Source organism: Corvus cornix, chromosome 1A (genome assembly GCF_000738735.6).
Source record: "Corvus cornix cornix isolate S_Up_H32 chromosome 1A, ASM73873v5, whole genome shotgun sequence".
NCBI lineage: Eukaryota > Metazoa > Chordata > Aves > Passeriformes > Corvidae > Corvus > Corvus cornix.
The window spans coordinates 68,105,885-68,127,828 of NC_047057.1; the positions used below are offsets into that span (position 1 = coordinate 68,105,885).

At 39.5% G+C, this 21,944-nt stretch overlaps 1 protein-coding gene across 6 annotated transcripts in view; it reads right to left on the reverse strand.

The window, feature by feature from the left end:
• Positions 1–21,944, reverse strand: part of SOX5 (SRY-box transcription factor 5) — a 613,556-nt gene that overhangs the window by 458,713 nt on the left and 132,899 nt on the right. For all 6 annotated transcript variants that reach the window (XM_039570312.1, XM_039570314.1, XM_039570311.1 and 3 more), the window contains exon 2: positions 8,148–8,234. The gene's annotated coding sequence lies outside the window, so the exon portion shown is untranslated. The remainder of the gene's footprint in view (positions 1–8,147; positions 8,235–21,944) is intronic.

Consider the following 21,944-nt stretch of genomic DNA (forward strand, 5'->3'; position numbering starts at 1 on the left):
CTGCCTGCTGCATGACTCCCAGCTTTGCTATAATTATTAATTGCACTTGTCAACTGTCATTAATTCCTCTTTAGCATCCCTGTCTTGGAGTAATTAGACAGAACAGCCTCACTGCACTCATTGTTTTGAGAGGCCCCTGAAAGAGCCCAAGGGGCCTGTGAAGAGACAACCATCATTAATACAATAGAGCACCTCAGCATTAACCCTTTCCAAGGTGTAGAAATCAGAAGCTGACAGCTCTCCTATCTTATGAGTTCCAGTCCTGTTTCCCTTTTCCTTATGAGGGTTCCCATCCAATGAGTCAAGAGCAGCTGGAGGCGTCAGGTGCTTCAGCCTGGGGCACCCCACTTGAGGGGCTGCTAGGAGGCCTAATTTTCTGAGGGCGGGGGCTCAGCACTCCCCAGCTCTATTGAAACATGATCTTCTGCCCGACTTTTAGATGAAGGCACAAAACACCAGACTTATAAAGTTACCATTGTCATCTTTACCTCTTTCACCAGAGTTTAGGGAGGTTGACCAAAAAGCAGTTGTGGGATGTCAGTGTCCTTTGATGCTCGTTTTCCCCCTTGCCTGAAGAAAGGGATCCAGAGCATTTGTTCTGACCATCACTGCTGAGATCTCCAAGCCCAGCTTCGCTACCTCTGTCCCCACAAGTGAGAACTTGAGAACTCCCCGCCCCCCCCTCCTGCCCCCCGGTAATCTTCCCATGCCCACATATGCACTCCCAAAATTCTGAATTCCCCAACCCAGACATCTCTATGCTGTTACAAAGGTATTAGTAATGACCACAATCTTCCTTACACTTGCCATTGATTCGGTGGCCACAGATACATGGCAGGGAGTGGACTCTACTCTCCCACAGCTGCAGTGCTACAAAGGATAGAACCTCAGGTATGTGGGAAAGGTACAGTAGGAAGGCCCAATTAGGAAGCTTACAAGGACAAAAGCAAACAAATGGGTTGATACTGTGTTTGTATCACCAGTCTTGGGAACGAAGCTGCACTTTCCATTGGTAATATCAAGTTGCTTCTGGGCAGGACATAAAAGGGAGGGGAGGAAAAGAAGTGTTCCTTCATTTAACTTTAATTTACTCTGGTGCCTGACTATATAAATGGTGATTGAAAAAAACCCAAACAAACAAGGAGGAACTAGAGCAACCTGTTGCTGCAACGAGCAAAATATCTCTGCAGTTAAACTCAGAGTTTTCTGCTTAGGTTTACCAAACTCTTTCTCTGCAGCTAATCCACTCTCTCTCCTCATCTTTTTAATTGTAATGCTGGAATTCAAGTTTTTGTAGAAAAAGAGAAGCCAGTAAGGCAGTAGCCAGACTTAATTTTACTGTTGCTTGGGAACACTCCAAGGAGCTCCTGGGCCACTGGACAGACCTCTCTGGGGCTAGGGAAGACCGTACTGCACAACTACTCCCTCAGTCCCACAGCTGGGAGTAGAGGGAGCACAGATATTTTTTTCCTCTAAAAATTCCAGGAGAGACTCTTATTCACCCTAGGCAAGCAATTCTGCCAAACCTGGTCACACCAAATAAGATCTTCAGCAACAGTATTCCTTGAATGATGTATTTTAAGTAAGACTACATACTCCTGGTTTAAAATCAGAACCTAGACTACGGAAAATGAAAAGGAACTTTCTTCAGTCTGTTAACTTAAGGGCAACAAGAGACCTTTGTGAAAAGGGGTTTTTTCCCCATTAAATTTTGACTATCTTTTCAATGCTTACCCAACTGAGATCAAAGCCACAAATTAATGAAGCAAATATACTCTAAACCAGTGTTTCAAAGTCATAAAATGTTAAAGAACCTTATTCAGAGCTTCACCTTCTTTGGATCTGGCTTAGTAGCTTGTGACTTACTGAAATAACAGAGAGCTTTGTATAAAGCCATGTGGAATGTATTTATAGTACATATAGAACCAGAAAAGTATTTCATAAGCATAAGCATCAGATTTTTTGGCACTGTGCACCCTGCATCAGAAACAAGAATGTGGCCACAGATCTAATCAGCGAACACTTATTCACTTTTCTCTATTGTGGCTGCAGTCAACCACTGTAAAAATTAGAGTGATCTTTTCAAAACAGGGCCCAGTTCAGCTGCATGCTAAGTACCATCACTGATTATATTCCTCCTGCATTTTTTAAAGATGCATTTCAGTGTCCCACAAAACTGGCTCTGTCTTGTATAACAACAAGATTTGACAGCCAAATTTTATTGTTACCTTATTAGTAAGAAGCTCTGCTAAATCACCTTTAAATTGCACACAAGGCCAAATTTCTCTAAAGGTCAAAATGAATACAGCACATGCATATTATTACAGATTTCTGAATGGCCAGTGATACTAATTCCTCAAGTAAATAAACCAATTCTATTTTCCTTTGCTAATGCCAGATGTTTACTTCACCTTCTTACATGAGTATGCTCTTGGGACAGATGTAAACCAATCCTGATTGCTGGCAAGGAAGGCATCCTAGGATAAAGCTGGCTGAACTCAGTGATGATTTCAGGTTTTCAGTGTGATCTGCTGAGACATTTCTGTGATTCAGCCAGAAGCTCCGGCATTAGCTCCGGTTAATTCAAGAAGGTGAAAAACAATAGGTGGTTAACAGCCATTTCAGTATGAATTCACGTGCTTTCTGTGGTGAACTTCTGTCACCAGTGCATTTTGATGCACTGTTGGGAAGTTTTGCCAATTTAAAAGTACAACTCAGCAAACAGCTCTTTATCAAATGGATTCAGCTGCAAATCCATGCATTCCTCTAATGCATAATGCCTGACCCCTGTACATTGGACATTCCCAAACCATCCCGAGCCCCTATTTTCTCCTCCCTACCCTTTACAGGCCACACTAGCTGAAAAAGCAATTAACAAGAGCATAGAACATCCAACATGTGCACAACCCTAAAAACACACCAATATCATTACAGATAATAAATTCTGTTCCACAGTCTCTCCAATGAAGAGTGTTCAAGTGATGATTAACCAACAAGCCAAGTGTTCAGCTGCAATCTCAGCCCATTTTGAATAGCTTTTGCTCAAGGCACACTAAAGCAGAAGATTAAAAAGCCCCTCCCAAACGGATTAAAAACTCTTTTAAATGACCATCTTCCAGGTCATTATGGCAATAAGTAATATCTATATATACACATATATATTACATATAAGAAGAAAGAAAAAAAACCCTCAGACAATCCTTCTCTAGAGGATTACTTCAACACTTTTGACTTCAGAGAGATTGGAACTGATTCTCCTAGGCAAGCAGCTTTAACCTAAATCAGAACTCACCTCTCCACCAATCAGAAAGACGCTTTTTCAGAAACTTATACTTCCTAATACTTATATGGGCCTTAATCCTCTTGGAAACAGTTTTAGGTCATTATTCCAGGAGTTATTAGGTTGGAAAACAGCTTCTAGGCAAATGATGCTATTCACAAACCTTTTACACCAGAAATAATGGTTGGATTATTTCTGCCTCAAAAGTAGTCTTGAGGTCTGATTTCTGATTTTCTTTATATCTGATGCTCCTGAGGACAAAAAAACAAAACAAAACAAAAAAACAACAACAAAAACAAAGAAACCTCAACAAAACAAAAAACCCCACAACTACTTGCTGTTAAATAATAATAATAATAATAATAATAATAATAATAATGGAAATTTTAAATATGTAGAAGTAATTTTATAAGGATTATAATAGCAGCAATGAGAGAAAGTTTGGATTTTAAGTAGAAGCAAAAAATAAAGGTTTTTATTCTGGCTTCCAATGCTCTTGTAATGTTTCCAAAGCCACCCGAAAGAGACGGTGTTTCCCCAAAATGCCAGTGTCAAAGGGCTTTCACAGATCTTTATTTTTTTTCCTCATGTCTTCTAAACTATTATTCTTTTTTTCACATGCACTGGTGTCTCCCAGCATGATAGAAAAATAATAAAGTATATTGAATTCTGCTCCTTGGACAGCACTTGAGGGAAGGGTGAGCAAACATCCATTGGTCTGGGACCATCCCTGTTTCCAGGACTTTAGAGAGCACTTGCCATTTCCACCCAGCCTTATGCTTTGCTTTCAGCTGCCAGTGCTCTGCAGAGTAGCTGACCACAGACTCACCAGGCAGCTGAGCTCACAGAACTGGCATCAGGTACACAAAATACTCCTGTATTTGAAAACACAGGATTATCAATTCCATTCCGTATTTTTTCTACCCTTGAGCACAGTAAGCAGATGGGAAATGAGGAGTTTAGTACCTCTCACCCCAGATAGTTTCCTCCTTGTCTTTAAAAAAAGTAAGTTATCATTATGTTTCATATGAATTTTCAGTAAGAAGAGAATCCAGCCCCAATGCTGTTTTATTTCCAAAAGGCTCTCCTGAGCAGTTGGCTACTTCTCCATTTTATAGTGAAAGTCAAAAAAACACCAAAAAACTAGCACCCCCCCAAATACACACTGACAACAAGTCCAAAGCATATCAATTCATCTGTGCTATACTGCAAACTTGGCTTTCTTCAAGCAGATCAAATACTGTAATTTCAATGGCAATTTTTGCCCAAGTAAGAACTTCAGGATTTACCCCATAACTTTTACATATAGCATACATATAACATACATATAACATACATATGCAGGTAAAGTACCCATAATCTTCCATTTCTCAAAGAAAATAATTGAACTATTAATTTAAAACCCTGCCTGTTGTAAACTGGTTGTTAGTAAATTTTCACCCATTAATGCTTACTGCAAAGATGAATTTCTATTCTTTGCAGAAAAAGGGGATCATAGTGGAAGATAACATTCCAACAGCACAAAAAGAGCAGCAGCATCTCTGACTAAATTCTTCACCAAAGAATTCTTCACTGATATCACTTGGCCAAAGGATTCTCTGGCGTCACTTTCTGAAGTGTATTAAAAATGTATTAATTTGCCTATATAACAACTTTATCATCATTGCTCAGGAAAAATCCCAAAACCTACAAGAAAGGCCTTCTGAGGTTAACAAAAGCTAAAGAGACATAAGATAATTTAAAAAAGAAGAAAAGAAAAAGAATTGTTGCATTTGTTCTCCTTAGTTATATTAGGAATAAAAAACAAAACTAATGTAATAATGTATCCCAGCAGTTCAAATCTTCTAATTTATGTAGAATGGATTATTACTTAGACAATCTGACCCTGGGCAAAACTTCCTCAGTTGAGAAGATTTACAATCTAATTATGCAGGAAGTTCTGCTGAGACAGTTTGGGTGCAATGGTCTTCTATTACATTAGCTTAGCTAAAATTGCTGCTTCTTCACTTGCTTGCTCTTCCAAGTACTCACATGAAAACAGAAAATCCTTCCTTCGTGTTCTTTATTTCCCTTCAGTCTCTCTCACCATTACTGTGTGCACAGGCACTTGTTCTCAACTGCAAATAGCAGCGACGGGCGGAGGTTGTTAAGACCCAACTACAAGTTGCCTTTCAGGCTTTTGCTTTGGCCCCTGTTTAGTGAAGTGACTTTAAACAGGACCATCAAAGTGCTTTTCATAATTTTTACAATGATACTTGCTGGGTTGTTTCTCCCCTCCCCTATTGCAAATGCCCCTGAAAAAAAGCCTGGAGCTGAAATCTGTGCCTGTATACTTGCTTCTTCATCCTGCATGCACAAAACTAGTTTATTTTTGTAGGGTGGCTCAGAGATGTTTTGCTGCTGTCTCAGACACCTGAATATTTTTAGCAATCTATATCATTAGATTAAAAAAAAAAAGTTCCTCAACACATACAAAAATAGTGAGAGCTTTGTAAGTCTGCAGAGGAAATGATGGGAAATTTGGGTCTAACATAATTCAAAGTATCTTTTTTCCTGTAGATATATTACAGTGTATCAATACAGCTGAATATACAGATATGTCCTGTACCAACATAGATGGAGAAATCAGTGCCTTTTTTTCTTTATAGTAAGTGTTTTGATTTCAAAAGGTCAACGGATCATACCACAGCCTTTGATCTTGATAATTACCATGTGTAGTAATGCACATTTTTATCTACAGGTGGCAGACCTTTTAAAATCAGCTTCAAATTCATTAGACAATTTTGTTGATAGCACCACCCACATTAAAAAGTAAGAATCTGCAGCATAAAGTTCCAATTAATGCTGTTCAACTTAGAGGGCAGATCTGTCAACAAAGTGGCTCAATTCTCAAAGGCTAGTGACCTTTCTCAGAATTAAGGCCTTAAGAAATAAAAATAATTTTAAGAAAAATTAGTTGCTCAGTATATAGGAAGCTTTTATTATTTAAAAATCATTCAGCAACTCAGCAAAAATTCCTTTTTTTTTTTTTTTCTCTGTAAAATAGAAGTTTCACTTCCTTGATTATTAAGCACTGCCTGGCAAATTAGTGATTTCTTCTTTGATAAGCTTATTTAGAAGAGGAAAAGATGAGAATGTCACAACTGACTTCTGGCATTTAGAAAGATATAAGTGAATCGTACAACTTCTCCATATCTGAATCAATCATGTTAAAATACCATGACTTAGACTGTCATCTCAGATGCGTGTCTAAGGCCTCACCACGAAGCAGAAAAGCATTGATTTACACCATAATATTATCAATCATTCACATAATCCTGCATTCAAATTTAATTAGAAATTTTTTTTTCTGAAAAAGAACAGTGGAATAACCCTCTGCATGTGGACAAAATCATACTGAAATCAAGAAGGCTGTCTCTGGGTTTTATCTTAGTCAGCCCTAAAATCTCAGTTACACAGCTCTGGCTCTTGATCACCTTCCACACCTTCTCCTCATTTCCACCCAGGAAAACTGGATGTAAGTGTTACCTGTCACCATGGCTGCATTTCTAACCCTGATGTTTTAGCAATTGCCACTCATGATACAAGAAATGTGAGAGCAACCTGGTCAAACATAGGTGACACCTAACCCCATGACAAACTCGTCAGACTCAAGAGCGCCCACCTCAACTCTAGCTCCTGAAGTCCACAATAACAAGGATAAAAAAAAGGCTACCAAAAGGAAGTGCTTGTCTTTGAAACCTTAATTCTGCAAACATTCACTATTCACGGAAGTCAGATTAAGCACAAAAACTACCACAGGATTGTTGCCTTTTCAGCCCCTAAAATCAAGGGCCAAACAAGGTTAGGTGATAAAATGCGGTTACTGTTTTTAATGAAGGGTCCCTCCAGATGCCCAAACCGCCGAAATATATGATGAAAATGCATCGAAAATGCACACGTGACATAGGGCAAGTATAGTTTTATAACTTTAGCAAATTAGCATAATTGACAAGAATCTTCAATTAGACAGGTCATGAAGTAATTCCCTCTCTTGGTCCAATCCCTTCTGAAGCCCCCCTCCTTGCTGGTTGTTGATGTCTATTACATGAGAAAGTGGCTTGGGAAGGTGTCTTGTCCTTGATTCCCCTTAGAAGCAGATTAGAACAGGCTGTCAGGAATTTGTTTGTCTAATAGGAAAAGTACTGAAGTTGGGAAACTATATAACCATATAAAAACAGTCTGCCGAGCTACAAATATATATGAAGAATATATAAAAGCAAAACCCATTTTGGCATCAGGATCAAGAAAGACACAGTAACTGGTGGGATTATCTGCATCTGAGTCTCCTGCCAGGCCGGCAACATTTAACCAGATTGTTCCCCATCTAGTCTCCCTATTACAAGAAACATCGTATTTGTAAAAATTTAGCACTTGGGATATAGATATTTACACAGCAACACTACTATAATATTGCACATATAGCCACAAAACCAAAAAAAAAGCCTCAAAACCTAAACAAACCCCAAAACAAACAAAACAACAATCCAAACCCAAAAACTTTCAATAGTTATCTTATTGAATGTTTTGAATAGCTTGAAATACAACTGCAAGGCAGTTTGAGTAAGTAACAGAAAGTATAGACAAAATATTTACACTGAGAATACACACACTGGAGAATGCTTATTTACTTGCTGACATGCCCACTCTTCCCCCTCCTCCCCAGTCCAAGAGTGGGTGAGAAAAACTGAGTACATGAATGTCTTTTGTGGTAACCTGGTAATCTTCTCCTTTTTCTCCACAAGCTCTTCCTTCATACCACACTCTTCCTTATTGCCAGGCCCCCAGAGTAATTGCAGTATGTCTTTATATGGCTTTGTTTTCCTACCCGATGCAGAGGAGTTGGGGTTATTTTCAATCTTCGAAAGCTTGTAAACAGGATCAAACAGGAACCCGGTCATCAGCAAGAGAAAGGCTAGAAAAATAAAAGCAAATGCATATCAACAATTTTATTTTAAAAAGAAAATACACCCAAAACATGAAACAAAAGCCTGGGCTCTGCTAGACATCCCCCTCCCCATTCCTTTTTATTTAGCTCATGAACTCTTTTTTGCAGAACAGAGGCTGGTGTAAATTAATGTGTGACCCAATATATATCACGTGGAAAAGCTGCCATAGAAATATGTAATAGCAAAAAAAAAAGAAAACGTAGACATTATTAGAACTAAAGAAGCACCTCTTATAATGATAAATCAATACAAAAATTGAACTAGGGGAAAGATATGACTACATATTCCTGTTTCTCTAGATTGTTTAAACAGCTCACCTACACTCAGTGCTTTTGTATCCCCAACCAAACATGCTTGCACAATTAGCAGTGCAAGTACAGCGCTGGGAGCAAGAAGTCCTCTGCATTTGCTTTTGCTTCCAGCTGACACCCTGTGAGTAGGAGGGTTACTCACACATTTACTCCATGACTTAGACACTGTCCTGAGGTTCTTGAGTTGCACCTGATCTTCCTGCATGGGTGGCATCTCCCCCAAGAACAACACAGCCCAGAACTTCAGTGACTCACATTCACAAGTGAAGTCAGTGTGACTTCCCAAACCCCACCTGGACCTCCACAGTTCAGGAGCATGAGGCACCTCAGATCTCTCTGGGCACCTACTGCAGTTGTGGCTGCTGCTGTGTAACCCCAAGCCTTCAGCAGAGAGGGGAGAAATGCATTGTGGCACAAGGTGTGCAAGTGTAGGATGCGTAACATAGGAATAAGCATAAGCAAGTCTGAGCCCATACTTGTGACATGACACCCTGTGCTCACACAGGCCAAAGTTCATCTCAGATATGAAGTGGTTGTCCTCCCAGTCAGGTTTGGCATCCCTAAATTGTATTACAGTGTATTATTATCAATCTAGTCTAACCAAAACAAATAATTTGTGGTAGGAAATATATGTACAAATATAAATAGGAATTTCTTTTATTTTTCAGCTACAAAACACAGACACAACCAAATTCTGAAATCAAAATCCTCAATATATAAAACCAGGCACTTTTTCCTACTGTTTTAACTTAAGAGAATTACTTTTCCAGCCCTACAGCTCAGAGACCCCCAGGAAAAGCTGCAGCGTACAAGACACCACCAGGAGCAGGTTGTTGCATGAAGGTTCAAAAGGCAACCATTCCTGGTTCCCTACTGAGCTCTGCATGCAGGCAAACATTGTGAAGACGAAACCTCAATTTCCTATATTATTTTTGAGCAATCAGATGAACAAACAGTAATGTGTCCTGTATATATTTTGTATAGAGATTTCCTCAGCCATGAATTTCTGCTCTTAGAAAGATGAGTATCTCTGTGGGCTTTTCAAATCTGTGCTGAAGAAGGAAGGGGGAAAGTCATTCCTCATTGAAGGTAAGTTATCAAAATTTACTTGTACAAAGATAGGTCAAGTTTTGCAAGACCTGTTAGACTGCCTGTTTACCATCATCACAAAGAACCAAAATATATCAATTGCTTGAGTCTTATTATTTGGTTATCAAATTAAATTCATTAACTAAATAACATCATATAAAATTAGTCCTTTATCTTCCTTCCCTAACTCACACATTATGAATACAGCAGACATGGACCACAAGCTGAGAAAAGAACAAGCCCCACTCAATTCACTCCTAATTAAGATGAAATCCCAGGACAAAAAAGGCAGGTAACAGGACAATCAGAACAATAACATTTGTTTACAGAATATTCCCTATTATGTTTTTGCCTTTCCCAACAACCTGGAACCAAGTGCTATCCCTGAACTCTTCGTATCAGCAGAACACCAGGAAAAAGTAATACTCATTTTGCTCATTCTTTTATTTGCTGCTGCCAACTTTGACCAGTGATACTTGCTCATCCTTGTCTCTGATATCTCCTCCCTTAACAAACTCTTTACAAAACTTGCCATTTTCTATGACCATAGATATTTCTAGGTTTTTGAAGAGCCTTTGCTTTCTAATTTCTCTGTACTTAGCAGTTATCTTCCACAACCAGGCCTGGGCAGGCACAGGTAGAAAAAAAATAACGGTAACATTAACAACAACAACAACCATCACCACCTGAATTTGAATCTTAGTTGTATTTGGGTTAGTTTACAACACTGAGACCCCCATTTTATTCCCATACAGACTTAAGCATTTTCTTCTTGTTAATTTTATCTACATACAACTTTCTAGCTGGTGTCAAGCAACTTCAAAAGAGTTGTTTTATGACTGTTAGAAAAGACAAAGCAAAACTCAGGCAACAACTGCCGACAAGCTTTGATGGGAGTAAGAAGATTTTTTTTTTTTCAGGAGCAGAGCTGGAAATATCTGTATGGAAAAAGACCCTTTGAAAAAAATCAGATTTACTTGGATTAAGCAAACTTTAGTTAATTAGTTGAAGTAAAAATAAAAATGTGTATTTAAAGATAAAACCCACCTAATTCAACTGTTCATTAACAATGCAATGAAGCAATCACCAAACATTAACAGAGACTTCTGAAACTGTGGTTCTTGGCTACAGTCTTGAGTGGAGAAACAGAACCAGTAAAAAAAGGCCCTGTTGCCATGTGAAGTAACCTAGATCCTACTGTGCAATTAAATTCACTTTCATATTTACTGTAGTTTCCATAGGATGGACCTAAGAAAAAATCTACTTTTAAACTACTTCTTTGACTTTCTCTCTATTTCCATAACTAATCCTACAATATTTTTGTTTCTACAGCAACATGGTTGGGAATCATTATTTAGGAGGATGGTGAGTGCACTATTCCAGAAGCAGGCAGCAGCTCTGTGTACAGAAATTAAACTAACCCTTTCCAAAAAATCCTAATAAGAGAAAATTTTAGGTATAAAAATCTTGAACTGTAGCACACACCCTTCCAAAGACTTTTACAACATTAGAAAAAGAAATACAAATATACTGTATAATATCACCTAGAGTGTTACGTATTGTATTATATTTGACTAAAGTATTTTTATTTAAATGTTGTCTAAATTTTAATAGTGGTGAAATCAGAGCAACAGCCTTGAGAAGACCAAAGTTCTGCCTCTGACCACAAGCTCCCCACAATCATCTCCAGGCAGCCCTGCGTCAAAAAGCTTTCACTATCTGCAAGTTCCATTATCCTGTTCAAGCTTTGCCTCTTTACTGAGGCCACCAGGAAGATGACACACAGTGACAAACTTTGTGGTGACTTTTCTGTGATGATGACAACATTAGCTTGGAATATATTTTTGGGAAGCAAACAGAGCGAAGCCCCAAAATTACTCTAGCAATTATGTGCTGGATATTTCTCAGTGATAAAAAAAAAAATTAAAAATCAAACCCCCAGCCCACCACACAGTTTGTACAAAAAATGCAACCTTTTACAGCAACTGTGACTCACAGCTCTCCACATTTCACCTGGTGGTTAAAACTACATTCAGTTATGCACTGTAGAGAATGAAAGAAACAGAGGAACATGAGGTTTTGTGCATACACTTTCATTTTCACAACAACTCCTCGAGGCTTACAGCTGTTAGTTTTTAACTCTTCAAGTCTTAAATCTGCCTATTGAAAGTTGAGCTGAATTAGTCAAGTGGTATAAAGAAAACTGTGTTGCTGCATCTCCTGCAGGGGAGATCTTCAGTATCTAGCAAATCCTTCTTCACCCTTAAAAAATGGAAGCATACAATAAAAAAGCATAAATGCTTTTGAAAACCTATTGTCTTCAGAGAAGACCCTACCTCCTACTTTCAAACTCTGAGTTCTCATTTCACAAGCCAAAATCCAATCCACTTTATGGCCCTTCAGAACACTGTTTTTGACAACATGCACTAGGAAGAATCACAGGTTGGCTCTGGATGTTTTTTCCGACTCAAAGCAGTCAAAACTAGTCTAAACAGAGTGGGCTTGAGGGTTGGTTCAGGGTTGGGTTTGTTGTTGTTGTTTAGCTGTTTTTCAAATCAGTTTTCTGCTAGAAAAATACCAGGTGGCTTGTGCAAGATTACCTCCTCAGTATCTACCTGTTAATATGACTGAGCTGCAAGAGAAAAATTAGGAGGGTTAGTAGGTTTTATTGGGTTTTTTGTGGTCTTGTTTTGTTTTCTTTTTCTTTTTTTCCTCTCTATTTTTTTTAAAATCTATTTGCCAACCAGAGTCATTTATCCCCTATTAGATAAAGTATAATAGACTATACCGAAAGGGTCACTGGCCTTCCATTTAATGATATTGCCGGCACCAATCTACATTTTCCCGACAGTGTCCCTCAACACAGAATAAATGGCTGATCTCTTCACAATAACAGCTGATTTCTCTTTATTAAGCTAAAAAGGTCACCATTTTCTACGGCTGGGCCGCCCTGCACTATTGATAATTTTATGCATAAACAAATGGCAAATTTGTGCCACATAAATATGCATTAGCAATTACTTTTTCCTCGGGCAACGCTCGCCGCATGCAAATGTGTCCCTCACAGGGCCTGGTGGCTTTTGTTTTAGCTCTTGAACAGCTAAACAAAAGAGCACAATAAACAGTTTAAAAATTGCCAATCAATAGGAAATGCAAATGCAAAGGTAAGTGGCAGGAAACTTGCCCAAACAAATAAAACTAAATCAAAAAAGCCAAACAGAAATCAAGCAAAGAAATACATAAATAAATGGAAAGGACTCTCTCTTTTCTCCCCACACTCTATCTACAACTCTGTTTTATTTCTTTCTGATAGACACATGGCTGAGGTACTCTTTGTGCTGCAACAGTGGAATCGAAATGGAAGCACCTAAAATGGGTTGAGTATGTTTTAAGCTGGACCCACACTGGCATCCAAAGGAGGCAAAAGAAGGATGTCTGCAGAAATTCACAGTGGATCCATGGCTTAGCTTTTTTGGCTGCACATTTCCATTAAAGATTTTTAAACAAATGCTACATTTGAAGGAATCACTGAAAAAAGCGTCAACATCTTCTGTAAATAGTGATTCGGGATTTTATTACTAGAGAAGTGCCCAGAAAATACCAAGTTATCTGTGGCTACATACAGATGTCTGTAGGAACTGCCTAATAAATGTTGTCACTTGAGAAGTTGAACTACGTGTAATTTCCTTTACCCCAGGGACAGAAAGCTTGATTTTCCCTTGTCTTATCCTTGGACTACTCAATTCTGACAGCAAGTCAAAGTTGTATATAAGGTGCAGGACAAGGGGAAAAATCAGACCCAGACACTAAATTGGTATGACCATAGAAAACTGACAGTTTTAGGAGAACTGATGACTGCTTTGAATTTTCCTCTTCAACAGAGGAGCTTTAGTGCTGCAGAGGACAGAGTGTGACACATACAGTGATTATTACTGTTCGTAGGCAGGCTACTACACGTGGGCAAAGAACCCAGCTCAGTAATGCAGGAACAACACATTGTGCACAAACATATGCTAAGGCTGCCTCAATGACCCAGCCAAGAAACCTGCTTTCTTTCCACACAACTTCTGGGGCAGAAACTTTATTTTCATGACTAGGATTGGGAAATGGAAAGGCATGAGGGATAGCCAGCAGTGTAAACTGCACCTCAATCTACAAATGTTTATGAAGAAGTCAAACTTAAAACATGTAGGCTTACCTTCTGGTCTTAAAAAAACAAAAAACAAGCAAACAAACAAAAAAAACCACCAAAAAACCCTCAACAAATCAAACCTAAAATATAATTTAGTTCAACAGAAATTGAAGAGACTAATCACGTGCTTCAAGTGTTTCCTGTATAGGGGACATCATACAGCAGGTAACCCACGTACACAAATTTGTATGATGTTACTGTCCAAGGGTTATATTTTTAGCGAATGGGAATGTTCCTGTCAATGTAAGCATTCAGCAGCAATCCTACGTTTTTCCCACCCAATCAGCTGTCATGGAATGACAATTTCACAGAATTCATTTCCATGAATTATACTAAAAATCAACAAGCTGATAAATATAATTTTTTTGCCGGTTAATTCAGTTCATTTCTTGCCTTTCACTTTCCCTGATTTTGGCTTGGATGATTTTGTAACACCACTTTACAGTAGGACTTTTGATCCTGATAGAACCTGATAAAAGTGTTAAAGGCTATAGTGGCAGTGGTAATTTTTTTTAACTATTCTCTTCCTAAGAGAACTCTTACACATGGTCCAGTATAGGAGAAGCTGCATCAAGCACAGAACAAGATATGCCCTCACAAAGAGAAAGTCCTCAATTTAGGCTTTTAGCCAAGAGCACTCCCACACCAGTAACACATTTCAGCCACAAATCCACAACTTGCAATTTCTCTAAATGGTGATAAGATGATCAATTCAACATAGTACATATGTGAGATATATAGAAATGACCTCTTGCCCCCTTGCCATCAACCTTTCTTGGCTCTGCTTTTCCCTTATCATGCACCAAAAAAAAAAAAAAAGAAAAAATATATTGATAATAGCACCTTCTGCTTTGGGTAAGTCAAGGCTCATCCAACAAGTGCATACCCATTAAAGAGAGCATCCTCAGTTAAGACGCTCTGCCTTCTGCAACTGGCCTTGGAGCTGCTCCTTAAACGTGCCCATGCTGTCAAGGGGCATCTCATTGCAAATCCCAAAGACTTCAGAAATAACATCTTGCAGAAATTTGCATACCATTTTGTTAAGCTGAATGTGATTGAAAGACCCATGGTTATACACAAAGTTCTCCTAAGGTCATCAACAGAGTGAAAAAAGGCATGAGCAGGTATGCTAAAGCAAGATCAAATAAATTGTTTAAATGTCACTGCAAAGGTAGTTCTCACGAATGTCTCTGTGGCCAGTCTACTGCCATTAACATAGTTAGAAAGTCTGTAATAGGAAGAAAATTATTACTACATAAAATATTCCTACAAAGAGAGACTGCTGCAGAATTGAAATGAAAAGATGTAGCTCAATCTGTTAATGCCCATCCCACATGTGTGAATGTGATGAACAGTGCAGAATGAAATGACTGTTAAATCTCTGTTAACAAGGGTATTTTAAATAGTATGCACGGGTCCTTCTGTATTGGTACCATGTCTTAACAAAATTTGATAGGGTTATTCATGTTAATCCCCAAAACTAGCACTAGCACTATCAAAACAAGACCTCCACAGAACATACCAAGAGATGGCCATTTTCTACAACAGTGGGTGGAGTTGTTTTTGTGAGAAGGATGCATCTCAAGAGAGTGAGAGAGGAATAGAGAAGAAACTATTTTTGTCAAATTCAAGCTCTCTAGCTCTCTCTCCCAATGAGTTCAGCTTCTACTCTTCTTTTCTAGCCCCATTTTCAACAAAAGCTACTCTCACTAGTGGTTAAAAGAGGTTTTTTTCTTTAAAAAAAAGACAGAAATGAGCACTCACAACTAGAATCTTCATAAAAACATGCTTTTAATATCAGAGATTGCATTTTTTTTGCTTTGTTTACAGCTTTCCTGGAAATCATTAAAGTTAAAGCTTTCTGGCAAGAGTGAGTTTCTTTAAGAACTTTAATAATGCACAGAGTTGTCATCGATAATCTCTAAATACTTATTGTGTATATTTTTATATGGTTATACACTTGGACAAAAGATAACTAGATGACAATACAGATGCTGACACATCTGTGTGATAGGCTTTTAGAATTTAGCCATGTACCAATTCTTTCCTTGATGCCATGTTATTAGATCATTACATGACTGCACACATGCACACACACACTCACACACACACCTGAGGATACTCAAAAGCAACTAATTTCAAGCATTACAGATTAATCCTACCTCCTCCCCCCTCCCAGACTTAAGTATTAGCACTTCAAGATGTGTCCTACTAATGCAGCTACACCCCTCCTCTTTGATTCTTCATTCTTCTCCCTTCAGTTCATTGCTTTCAGTTGTTTTGAATTGGGAAACATCAAAAGCTGTCAGCAAGAATTTAGCACGGATTAGTATCAGAAAATTAGTGGGTTTTTTAATTAAAGAAAATGTGATGTTTTTGTTCTCCAAATCTCCTCCTTCCTCTTCTCTCTCCACCCCAAGAATAATCAAAATGTGCTTCTGCAATCAATCTTATCGTCTGAAAAGCAAGCTGGATTTCTTCTCTTTCCTTCACACTCACTACCGGTAATAACTCCATGATTAAGACTCAGCTGACAGTTCTCATGCCACTGAAGTTGAAAAAAATCCAGCTCACTCCTCCAGTAGCTGAATTGGTCCTGTAGGAAGGGGTGGGGGGAAGGAGTACGGGGAGATAAACACATCTGATCGGAAGACATAGACAGCAAGGCAACACTCCCTGCTCAAAGCTACCAAAGCACCCATCCCAGGCAACCACAGCCTCTCAGCAGATAACAGATTTAAGTATTCTACTCAAAATAGTAAGAAAAAATTCTGAAGGTTTCCATATGAACCCAGCAGAATTGACCAAATGTATCCATCTGTTCGCTTTCATATAAGCAATATGTATGCTGCCAGGATTGGACCTCTTCTAGGGCAGGGCCCTGGGACTTCAATTACATCTGCCACTTCCCCGCTTTACAGCAGCCTCAGCAGCAAAGCAGGAATTTTATTTTTTTAAAGCCTCAAAATAGCATCCTGAGGAAACACACAAGAAAATGACTATTTCTACATTTCCTCCCTTTTCTACCTGATGACTTTGCCTCAGTACCTAATATTAATATCAAATGGGATGTTCTGAGCTGAGAAACATGGAAGCATTTCAAGAAAGCTTTTTAGTGTCTCATTTCCATCTCCTTAGCTCAGAAGGGACTATTTCATAAGCAAATTTGAACACCTTCAAGCAACTCATGATGAGAGTATCCCGAATCAAATTAGTTACCTTGCCTCTATTAAACTGGCAAAGCAGCAAATCCTCATCCCTCCCCGCAGTACATAATCACCAATACAACAGGCAGACCAGAACTTCCAAATATGGCTGCACCTTACATACCCCAAACTTGAATTATAGAATACAGATTACTTTTGAAAATTTATATTGCTGATAATGTTACTTATTTCAGCTATGACAGGTTTTTTTTTTTCTGATGCAAGCATGAAAATCTGTTTCCTTGAATGCAAAGCAGTATTTCTTACTTTAGCAACTGTGGTACATGCAACAAATCAGCACAATAAAGGCAAAGCTAAATTTTGAGTAATTCACTAAATCTCTGGAGTAGTGGTTTTCAAAGGACTGAACTCTCACCAACCTGTGTTGTGAAGCCCCTGTTGTTTGCTTTTCTTTCTAAATATCCAGCATATCAGCAGGAATCACACCACTACTGATCAAACCTCTACCACCCCTCCATTGGAAGTGCCATACTCTTAGTTGTGGTTGGCCTAATATATATAGTATTTATAGGAAAATAAATGCAGCAGCCAATACACAAAAACAGTGAGTATAAAAACTGAAAAAATGAACTGCTTCGCTTCATACATTGTCATTCGTGACCTGAGCCACACATTTTTTCTTAAATCACTCTCACTGACACAGCTTAAATCATTCTTGGATGACCTTGAAAAGTGCATGGAGGAAAGCAACTCTTACCACTTGCCCTTTGCAACCACCCATTGGAATGTTGTCCAAGACCGAGGAATAGGGAGCACTCAATTTACACACATGCAGAAAAGACCTGCTGAAAATCAGTGTAACAGACTGAATGGCCTGGTATGTTGGGTATGCTACCCCTGTGCAGGTCCGTGTGCCTCCCTCATTGTGCCAACCTGCTTCACAAGCCTCTTCCAGCAGCTCTTCTGAGTCATCGGAGTGCTCCCAGGTTTTACACTGAGAAGCGCTACTAAGGCAGTGAAACATCACGCCCTTCTGTTTGCTGCCAAATTGTAAAGGCAGATGAAGCAACTTAACTCCATGTAAAGACCTAAAGCACAGAAAAGCAGCATGGATTAAAAAAATGGAGTAATGGGCTGGCAGGAGCTGAGGAGAAACAAGTATGGGTGAAGATGAGAAAGACAAAAAATAATTTAGAATACACCAAGACTGCTGGAGGCCACTACCCTCATAACTGGGAATAACTGCTGGACTTCTGACCGACTCAACCCATCTGCTTCTGTACACAACTGGCAGAAACCAGCAGGACTCTCTTCTAAGTATCTGTAAGTAACAGCCCTCTGATGACCTAAGTGAGAGGGAAAGGGTGGTAGACTTCTACAACATTTTCAGTTTAATACTATAAAAATTCTCTGGTTAAAAATATTGAACCAAAGTGAGCATTCAGCAATATACTGTACTTTAACATTTCACAATAATTTCTTATTTAGCCACTGGAAGCCCAAGCTAAGATTCAGTCTTTGCGCATACACATTGCAATGCTCTCTAATTATATGATCAAATTCCAATTTTTTTCTAGGAGAATATCACCCCAGAAGAGTCAGCTCTGGAAATGAACATGAGTTGCATACTTACAAAGTTCTTGGCTGAACCATGAACTCCTTTGTTTTAGGTACTGGAACACAAGAATTGAAGGCAGCAGAGATTTGCAAGCCAAAAGGAGGACAGTTTTGCAGGAATCCAAAATCTTTGCAGGAAGCCCTCTGTCGTACATGTCCCACTTTCTGACCTGGTGTACCTGAACATATACTTGGGGATGCTGTATTTTGCAGTCAACTGATGCTTTGTTTTAAAGATACAAATAGCTACAATAAAGTGAAAAAAAAATTTTGAAAAGTCAGATCTGACCCAGATTCATTTAGAAGCCTATCACAGGAGTTGCCTTCCGTACACATCAAATGGAGGCAGAGGGGTACCTCTGGAGACTTGCACAGAGAATTTAATTCCAAGTAAACTCTGCATTTCCTTCTCTCTACTGACTGAACAGAGGCCTTAGCAAGATACCTCCTCTTCAGTTATCATCATGGAGAAGTAACAGAAGGGCCTGTATCTACCTAGGATCAAACACTCCACTGAAAGCCCAATCCTTCTACAAGCCTACCACCAGGCCAGTTTGGAGCCTGGATTGTCACATGGCTCTGGCCTTCTTGGTGCACAGTAGCATCACTTTGGAAGTAGGGTAGGAAATACTTTTTTCCCCAGGGTTCTGCTAAAACAGGTGGCAAGGGCACACCTCTGGATAGGAGAGTTCAGACACTTTCACGTGGTCCAGAAACTCCCTAAGGCAGATAAATATTCAGGATGAAGCAGGCTTCAATGAACTGGACTGCTGCCAGGATTCAGGATGACTGTAGCTATATAGGTAGAATTTGACTGAACTGGCATGTTTTCTTCCCCTTCAAGAACTTCCTCTCATCTGTAAAACAGAATCCCACCAAGATGGATGTAGTGAGAATCAATTAACATCTTTACAACATGCAGATAACACAGCGATAAGCATCACAGAGGAGTCCATAGGAAGTTATTAATTTTCACATGTATTGGTTATTATTTATATTTGGTAATATTATAGAATTGCTGTTTTTGAGCTGGGGTTTGAATGTGTACAGAATATGCCTGCCACAGGGACATACAAAAAGGATTTAAAAAAATATGGAATATCTTCTCATTCTGTCAGCACTGTCATTTCAGTGGTCTGATATGTGATCATGTAATTAAAGACTGTATCATAATGCATATGCACAAAGGGGCTGAATTAAGGTTGTGCAGGCAAATCTAATTCGGGCATTTCCTATGCTTTGAGTGCCTGACTTCACAATCTTAGCGTTCATTTATCCAACAGTTTCTGTATGTAATACCATACATTATATACACATGTCGGGAACACCTTCCCCACTGCTGCATGTTCTGATTTTGGGAGATACATTTACACACATATGAACACACACACATTGCAAAAGCAGGATGATACAAAGCCATATCCTCGCCACGGACCATCTTTCCTCCTAATTCACTGTCATTGCTCACTGCCATTGATTTAACCACAAGAACAACCAAATTCTTTTTTACATGCGCTAGTTCAGTTTGGTTTATCCTTGGAAAAAAGCACTTTTTCTCCCCTCTTACAATTTCAGTATTTTTTCTACTTACTGAGCAGAACTTTCATTCCAGCCCTTAAACAACTCACAGAAAGAGCTCCATTAAGGCATTTTGCTGTGCTTTCTTGCCCCAGCACTGCCTGTTTTGTCTGCCAAGCTCTGTCCAGACACCAGTGCTTACTTACCCAGTTCCTGGGTTTTCCGGCCTGCCACTGTATGCCCTCCCAGCCCTTGGAGTATTGATTCTAACTGGGATCCTTGTAACACACAGGTAGTTTCACCAGCTAAGCCCCAAGGAAGATGCTTCACTCCCAGCCAGAAGATGTCCCAACTTAGTCCATGAGCAGCATTTATTTCCCAATCACTGTCCATTGTTCTACGTCTTTGTTACTCACTAATACCTTAAAACACCTTTTAAAACAAACCCAAAAACCTCACACAATCAGCCTTAAATGCTAACACACTGCTGCAATACACACACACATGGGTCGACAGCTCTCAACCAGGAGTTCTCAGACAAGCTTTTCCTACAGCCACATGTGGCAAAATGCACTGCTTGTTCAGGTTTTAGCATGTGTTCTCTGGTGTACAAATACTGCACTGTTAGACCTCATGAGGCAGGTGAGCATGCCCTCACTGAAGGAAAAATCACCCTGGTTTGTACTAATGATAGCCACAGTGAGCTCCAGGACTGAAATAACGGGAATTTCCTCTTGCACAGTTTCATAAAAGCAATGTTGAGCACTCACAGACACTAAAATCACCTTGAATCTGAGCTTCCTGAGAGGCAGTTTGCAGTCTCACACAGTTAACAGTCTAGATCCTTTCCTCCTCCTCACACCAGTTTTCTCTCTCAATTTCATAGAATACAACCTACAGTTGTCCTAGAATTTCAGAAAGTGATAATTTTCTGTAGAGGTGGTTTATCTGACATTGGGCCTATAGCACAGGAGGGCACTTGTAGCTTCTAATCATCCTCTCCATCTGTTCACCATAAGCAATGTTGATCTTCAAATTACACAACCTACACAATCCTGAAAGAGTCTTTTACTTTCCGGTAGGACAATCTGCTCCTTCCCTTTCCCCGTTTATTGCAATCTGCAGGATCCTTGCACTGCCGCACATACGGAGAATGAGAACATATCAATCCACCCTAAATGACCTCGAAAGGCTGAATCAGTTAACCAAAATAGGCAGAAACTGCAGCTTTCCAGTAGACTCCTCCTCCCTGAAGTTATCTGTAAATCCCATTCTTTGCAGTGCAGACCCTGCAGTAAGACTCTGATCATAAATGTGGTCCCAAACAACGCTGAAATTATGTCAGTGCATCTGTGGGGTCTGAAATACTGTTCCCAGCAGCCTGTCCTGAGCCATTCTGGCCGAAGCAGCCTGATCCTTCCTTCAGGCATGCAGCCTTGGAGGTGCCCCAGCCCAGCATCACGCCACCTACACCTCTCCCCACACTTTGAAAGGTGTCTGCAACGGATGGGCAGGAGGGGCGGCAAGCCAGCTGGCAGCACTGCACTCCTTTGTCTGCCCAGGAGACAACCATTTCAAAGCAGAAATGCAATGGGTGAGGCTTCCAGGAGAGGAAGCAGCAGCCATGATAGGAAGGAAAGACCTTGGGCACGCTGATACCACAGGTGCTCCCATGAGCTCAGATCAAATGGGAAGCAGTTAATACAGTTAACACAGAGAAGATGACGAGAAAAAACAGCTATCTGGCTCTCCAAAACATTGAATGAACCTTTTATCTGAAAG